Source organism: Adiantum capillus-veneris, chromosome 19 (assembly GCF_014529385.1).
Source record: "Adiantum capillus-veneris isolate H3 chromosome 19, ASM1452938v2, whole genome shotgun sequence".
Classification (NCBI taxonomy): Eukaryota; Viridiplantae; Streptophyta; class Polypodiopsida; order Polypodiales; family Pteridaceae; genus Adiantum; species Adiantum capillus-veneris.
This window is the reverse complement of record NC_140949.1, coordinates 103368032-103376423: the sequence shown is the minus strand read 5'-3', so window position 1 is coordinate 103376423 and position 8392 is coordinate 103368032.

Here is an 8392-nt window from a genome sequence, read left to right as displayed (position 1 = left end):
CAAGTTGCCATTCATCAAAGGTCGCGCAATTGAATGTGTCAATCACATCGCATTTATTACGCAGAAGTGATTCCAAGGTATAAAAGTGTGTGCAGAACCGAGTTTCATCAGGAAGTTTCAATATCACTGACATGCGCATCCTATACAAATCGAGCACTCTTTGTCGTTTCAAGATAAATTTCACAACCTGACATGCTGTATCAATTATTTTAGCGAGCCATGTGGTTTCTTCGCTAGTGTACCAATCTTTCAACACAAAGTTTAAGCTGTGCGTATTACAACGATTGGCAAAAATGTGTGGAAAGCACTTCTTATTAATTTACTGGCGTTTTTACAATTCTTTGCGTTGTCCATGACTACTTGAACAACATGTTTAGCACCAATTTCTTTAATTACACTTAATCAAAACCTCAAAAATGTATTTGTCACTTTTAATTGCACCAGAACTATCAATCGCCTTTATAAACGTTTCTCCCCTTGGATAAACCAGCATTACATTGATCAACGGTCTTCTCTGAACATTTGACCAGCCATCACTCACAATCGTACATCCTCAAAGCGAAATATTTCCAAGTATTATTTTTCCAACACACTCTTTGACTTCGATGTAACATTTGTCCAAGAAAATATTTCTTATTGTGTGATAAGAAGGAGCTGAAAATCCTGGACCAAACTCACCGATTTTCTTCCAAGCAGCCTTCCAATGATTGCTGTCTACCATGACCAAAGCACCTCTAGTAAAGAATATTGCTTTGGCGAGTGCACTTTGTGCTTCTTCTAGAGACTGCACTTGTTTGATGTAATGATTTTTGACGCATTTGACAAAGTCCACCTTCATTGTGACGTTTAAAAGGAACACTGCCTGTAATTTTCTCTCCTTGTGCAGGTTGTCCTCCAAGGTTAGTTGGCATCACTACTGGATCTGTAGAGTTAATACTTGGCTCTGGGAACTCTTGACTCGAAGCCACATAGCTATATAACTGTTGTCTGTTGCCACCCTTTTTGGTGAGCTCTTCTCTCAAACGCTTTGCAATTGCAGGTGCCTGAGGATGTTCACATTTCTTACAATTGTTTTTAACGCTGTCAGGAGTTTTTTGGAGCAAGGGATTGCGCATATGTACATATACATGCATGGTGCATCGAATAAAGGATTGCCCATTTTCTAGAGCCAGGTGGTTATGTGGGGCCCACATGTGTACAAGTAGGACATGGTGTACATAGTGCATCGATTTTCACTATTACCAGTACCACTTTGTTTTTCTACAATAATGAGGAGTTTATAGCGCGTAAAACTTCTTGAGGAAGCTATCCGCGAGCTGACGACATGAGGTAAGCAGGTGCGTGAGATGGCATCTAGTGGCGTCAGGAGGCCGAACGGGGTCAATACTTGCACGTGGATGAGTACGGACACAGCTTGGGTGTTTTCTTGTGATAATTATGCAGAAAGGTCATCATTAGGACCACTTTTTGGGGCCACTTCACGTGGTGGCGAGATGCATTATTGGAAAAAAGCTGAGTGCCAGGTGTGCGAATGATGCAAAAAGGTGACAACTATGCACTGCGAGGTCAGTTTTTGGCCTGTTCGGGGTCCGTTTGAGGTCATCTAAAAGGCCAAGGGTACCCAAGTAATAAAGCTAAGTGTGGGAACTGAAAAAATAGAGAGAAGACCAGAAAAAAACGTGGAGAAGAGAGGAGGAACAGCCGCAGGTGTGTTTTTTGGGTTTTTGGAGCCTGTTTTGGCCGTAAACTGCTCATCCGAGGTCGGATTTGAGCACTTTGACATTGTAGACTGGGGTTTTGGGCCGTTCCGGACACGATGGCGCTGTCCATTTTGCCAAATTCCTCACTCTTTTTCTGCTATTTTTCTGTGTAAGTTTCTCCTATGAGCGAAGTTTCTGCTCCAGTTTGTGATTATATCTGGCTTATTTTACCCATAATGTGTGAGCTGTTTGCCCCATTGGTGTTGGCCCAAGCTCATTTGTATCTAAACATCAAAATTTCTCCTCTTTTGAGCTGAGTTTTTGTGTGTGTGTGTGTGTGTGTGTCTCTGTGTGGAGTGGGCAAGTGGATAGTCTCTCTCCTCTCACTCCAAAGGTGTGTTCCCTGTCTTGGCCAGGTGTGTTGTGTAAGCCGAGTGGTGCCCCATAGTGTGTGTGTGTGTGTATCTTCCTAAGAGTGTGTATCGGGTCGTTATAGAGGCACTGTGTGTGTTTTCATCCCGCTCACATTCTTTTGGCGCCCCCACGAAGGATCTTCTTCGAGTACCTTCTGCTTCGAGCTTCAAGCTTCGAGATTCGGGGTTACAGGTTACAGGTTACAGGTTACAGGGACAGGTACAGGTATAGGTGATTCACACAGGTATAGGTAGCTGGAGTACAGTGATATACTAGCAGTGATGTCACTTGCAGTTGTTGTGGGAATGCATCACTTGGCGCCTATTTGAGCGCATTGTCTGCTGGATTGTACGTTACTTGTGGAAACTGCCATTGTACGCATTTGTGGAGCCATACTTGGTTGTATTTGGCAGGTTCAGCCATTTCTGAGACTTGGTCTGGAAGATAGTCACTTCTGAGACTTGACTATATGCGATTTGCATTAGCCTTCGTGTGAGGGTCGATAGCGTGAGGTTTTTATTGAGCTGGGGGATTCTCAAATGTAGAGATCCTTTCGGTGATACAGGTAGCTGGAGCACCCTTTTCGTGACCTCGCCATAGGCTATGTACTAGTGATTCCTACTTGATGCTTGAGTTCTATTGTTGGCAGTCTATGCTTACACATACAGTCTATATTTTGGGTTCTTACTGCTCTACTTATGGGGAAACTCTGCCAAAATTTTTCTGAGTTATGATGGCTGGTTTTTTGGTCTTTTGAGCCATTTATGATGTTATGCTGCTGAAATTTTGGCAAAATCAGAGGATAAGTCAGGTGTGTCTTCTTGGGAGCTTCATGGTTGGCTTTAATGGATGATCAAAATGGCCCTCAATTCACTCCATTTCATTTAACTCAAAGAATCCAGATAAATGTTCATGTGTCCAGGAAGATTTTTTTCCAGCAGCGCATAGTCTTTATGTTCGGGCCAAGAAGATTACAAGAGATCTTGGAATGTCCTTTGCCTGTTGTAATTCCGATGATCAACTATGAAAACTCATTTGATGTGCATGTGTTTGTCCTTATCTAAAGTTGAGCTCCATTGAAGTTTCTGGGGATTGGGTAGTCAAAAGTTTTGGGTTCTTGCACGTGTGTTCGAAGGGGTTCTCAAAGCATTGTAACTTGGGTAACCATGGCTTTCTCTTATCCGGAATTTCATGGAAGAAGTGGTGAAGATGTGGAAGACTTTCTGGAGCAAGTCGAGGTGGCATGCATAAGCAACAATATGTGTGATGAGGACAAGATTTTGAGGCTATTTGGATTGCTTTTGAAAGATGAGGCCCGTGTTTGGTTCATGGATTTGGAAGCTAAAGAAGCAGTGGCTTCTTCTTATGGTTTGAGTCTTGACAAGTTTATAGAAGCTTTTTTAGAGCGTTTCCAGGTTGTGGAAGATGCAAATGCAGTATGGAATGAGCTCAATGCTCTTAAGCAAGGTTATTGTCAAGATGTTGATGCCTATGTACAAGGTTTTACATATTTATGGACTCGTTGGTGTGTTGCTCTTAAGGATGAGACCCCCCCTTATTCATTGAAGAAAAGTTTTTTTGTTGATGGTTTGTCACCTTGTTTGCGGTTCGAAGTTGAGTTGAAGAGGCCCGAGTCTTTTGAAGATGCGGTATGCATTGCAAAGCACAAGGAATGGAAGTTTAAGCGTCTTGAGGAACATGGTATCAGTACAAGTATGCATGTGCAAGATGGATTTGACATGGAAGATGAAGTTAAGCCTAAGCAAGTGAAAAGTAGCCTATCCTATGATGTTTCTCGTTTCTTCCCAAGATCTATTGTGAAGCATAAAGAGGTCTTGCAGGTTGACAGGTTTATGGAAGAGCCTAAAGAGGTGAGTAATGCTTTGGATATAGGATTGAAAAGTCTTGAAGAGGATGCATTGGCTACTTGTGTACCTTGTGATTCTGGGTGTGAGAGTGAGGTTGAGGTTATTGATGATGAGCACGTATCTTTGGATACTAGTTCCTTGGAAATTAGGGAAGAGGGCAAGGTTGAGAGCCATTTTGTGGATTTGTTGGATGTGGAGCCTGCGTTGAAGCCATATTTTGATGTATGTGTAGTGATTGAACCGATTTGTGAGCATGATTGTGGTTTAGAGCAGGGATCTGTATTCTTGGAGACTGATGAACCCATGCTAGAAGCTATGGATAGTGGTGCTAGCCATGATTATGATGTGGATAAAGTTATGTGTGATGATGAGTATGCTTATGATGATGAGAAGGGGTTTGGCATATATGAGTCCAATCTCAGCTATGTGGATGCCTATGCTAGGGATATGTGTGCTGCGGGGATACTTTTGTGTTTTGGATATCAACAAATTTACCTTCACACAATGATTTTAGGTACTTGGGTGCATGATTTGCAGGTTGTTGCTATGTCTGGTGAAGCCAAGATGCCAGTTGATGAGTCACTTGAGTTGTCTCTATCGGATGGATTGAATGTGGCATACAATATTTCTGCTTTTGGAGCGCTAGACAGGGCGGATGTGTTAGTTGGATATGCCTATGGTGCATTTTGGTTGATTGTTGACAAATGTAGGTGTGGTGTTATGATGCTTCTTGTGAATCAGGCGATATGCCTTTGGCCTTTTGATCCAGGTGGAATGAGCAACTACTAGTGCTTCTGCTGAGCATGAATGCTCTAGCAGGCTAGGGGGTGGGCAAATTATGTCAGGAGTTTTTTGGAGCAAGGGATTGCGCATATGTACATATACATGCATGGTGCATCGAATAAAGGATTGCCCATTTTCTAGAGCCAGGTGGTTATGTGGGGCCCACATGTGTACAGGTAGGACATGGTGTACATAGTGCATCGATTTTCACTATTACCAGTACCACTTTGTTTTTCTACAATAATGAGGAGTTTATAGCGCGTAAAACTTCTTGAGGAAGCTATCCGCGAGCTGACGACATGAGGTAAGCAGGTGCGTGAGATGGCATCTAGTGGCGTCAGGAGGCCGAACGGGGTCAATACTTGCACGTGGATGAGTACGGACACAGCTTGGGTGTTTTCTTGTGATAATTATGCAGAAAGGTCATCATTAGGACCACTTTTTGGGGCCACTTCACGTGGTGGCGAGATGCATTATTGGAAAAAAGCTGAGTGCCAGGTGTGCGAATGATGCAAAAAGGTGACAACTATGCACTGCGAGGTCAGTTTTTGGCCTGTTCGGGGTCCGTTTGAGGTCATCTAAAAGGCCAAGGGTGCCCAAGTAATAAAGCTAAGTGTGGGAACTGAAAAAATAGAGAGAAGACCAGAAAAAAACGTGGAGAAGAGAGGAGGAACAGCCGCAGGTGTGTTTTTTGGGTTTTTGGAGCCTGTTTTGGCCGTAAACTGCTCATCCGAGGTCGGATTTGAGCACTTTGACATTGTAGACTGGGGTTTTGGGCCGTTCCGGACGCGATGGCGCTGTCCATTTTGCCAAATTCCTCACTCTTTTTCTGCTATTTTTCTGTGTAAGTTTCTCCTATGAGCGAAGTTTCTGCTCCAGTTTGTGATTATATCTGGCTTATTTTACCCATACTGTGTGAGCTGTTTGCCCCATTGGTGTTGGCCCAAGCTCATTTGTATCTAAACATCAGAAGTTCTCCTCTTTTGAGCTGAGTTTTTGTGTGTGTGTGTGTGTGTCTCTGTGTGGAGTGGGCAAGTGGATAGTCTCTCTCCTCTCACTCCAAAGGTGTGTTCCCTGTCTCGGCCAGGTGTGTTGTGTAAGCCGAGTGGTGCCCCATAGTGTGTGTGTGTGTGTATCTTCCCAAGAGTGTGTATCGGGTCGTTATAGAGGCGCTGTGTGTGTTTTCATCCCGCTCACAACGCTACCCAGAAAATGATCCCTAATATGTAGTGCACCGCATGATTTTGTTGTGTGACAAAATTTACATTGCCACTCCATATATCGGCCGCATATGTTGTGAGTATAATCCCACTCTTTGCCAAGAGCTTTTGAATTCTTTGGCTTCTTCGTACCACTTGTGCCCACATTTTGCTCCATTGCTTTTAAATTAAAACCGAAGACAAAAGAACAAGATGTTCAGTCTTTGAAACATTTTTCTTATTTTCAATATATATTATAATTTAAAAACCATTCAATATGAAAGTAACCATGATGCACAATATGAGATTTTCAATGCACGCTAGTCAATCCACATATCGATCACCTATATTGTGAGCAACCATACACATTGCAATGTAGTCTATGCATGGCATAATAACTATAGCAATGCTATGAATCTCTCTATGCAATTATTATTATAATGATTATTTATATGTCCACTTTGATTTGCAAACAATAAGACACATCTAATTTTATTTGCTACAAAAAACAAACGAAAGCAATTAAATATATGATTGGTCATTTCATGCACTAATAATCTATAGTAATACATAATGCACTCTCTGTATAAACCAATGCATGAACTAACACACATAAATCTTCAATATAATCACTCAATTGAGGACTACTTGTACCCAGTGAAGGATTGTAGCCCACCCATGCAACCAATTCAATATATTATAGCTATTTTAACCCAATCAAGGATTATAGCTCTGATATAATGGAGTGACAAGTGTAAATCAACTCAAATGCAAGACTTCAAGGATCTTTATATGCCCGGTACACTAGTATAGGACATCTGACCCTTGACTATTGACTCATCATTTACATATGCTCATCTTCTAAAACCAATTACAGCCCTCATTTGGACTAATGGCTTCTTCGCAATGAGCATGATTCTCCAAGTTTTCAGTTGTTTTGGTTTTGTACCTTTATGTTGGTAAACGAATTAAAATTTTTCAGAAGTGGTTACCGAATTAAGAATCACGTTCGGCCCAAAAAAAGGACTTGTGACTCTGTAGCCTTAGGTCAATTCACAAGGAGATGACTATACCCGGCACTGGGATACACTTCCCAAGGATTTGCCTAGCTAAAAGACCGAGGTTAGCACACTATTTACTATATATAATTACTCCTGCCGGGCTAACTGGCTCTATAGGTTTTTGCAGGTCAAAATCAAAGTCACGTTAACAATTAACGTGATCACGTGATTTTTGTGTGTCAATACTAAAGTTATTGAAGTAATCACCCGATCGTGATTACGTTAATGAAATCTCTTTCCATCACAACCTAAAAAGTGGACAAGTCTCTCTCTCTCTCTCTCTCTCTCTCTCTCTCTCTCTCTCTCTCTCTCTCATTCAAGTGGATGTCTCCATCTACATCATAGCTAAGCCTCCCTAATTCAATTTGTGCGAGGAATCTTCTCTACTCCTGCCAGTGGTCGCGCACTCGTTTGCCATTTTGAGAGAGAGAGAGAGAGAGAGAGAGAGAGAGAGAGAGAGAGAGAGAGAGAGAGAGAGAGAGAGAGAGCATAGCCAATTATAAGCTGAAGCACTCATTTGGCATCCTTCACTTCATTGCTTGCTCACAAGATCAACATATCACGACCGGCCACCTACATCATGACACCAGCTTGGTGGGCCACCGCATGTGTGTACTCGATAATGGACTGCATGGCTTTACAAGGGCAACCCACACACATACTATGCACATCCCTTGGCTACATGCTTTCTCCACACTCGCTCACCCTCCTCAATACTTCATAGAACCTATGCCACCAATTATAGCATGTTGAACTGGTAGGCAACAAGTAAAATGCTGATTTTAAGGCAGAGATGGTTGCCCTATTGTACAGTTTATTGGTGTGTGGGGGTGGGGGGGGGGGAGCTTTCAGAAGACACGGGGAGCAATAGCATCCACAATAGGTAATTTCTCTAGCGCCAACTCGATATTCTTCACTCTCCAGCTTCAACATGGATGGCAATAGGTAGTGAGCATCGCGCGCGCGTACACACACACACACACACACACGTAACTTTTAATGGCCTAAAAACTTGTGTGTAGCGGAAATTAGCATGAACATAGTGGGCATTTCATTAGAATAGATTCCTAATGAGAATTACAAGAGTGCTTGGGTGGAGAGAGCAACAAAAAACATCACACCTAGTTAGATAGCATGAACAATACTTTCAAAAGAGAGAGAAATTAAGCTATTGACAACAGTTGAGGACCGGATTTGCATGGAGCCGGTCCCCCCTCCAAAAGGCTTTGTATTATGGTTTCTCCCATCAAGAGAGACATTGTACAATACAATTCTTTGTGTTCCTTCTAGACTAGCTAGTGCAATGAAGATGAAAGCTTCATGCACTAAGCAAAACACTTAGCAAACACAACTTAAATTATCCTCGG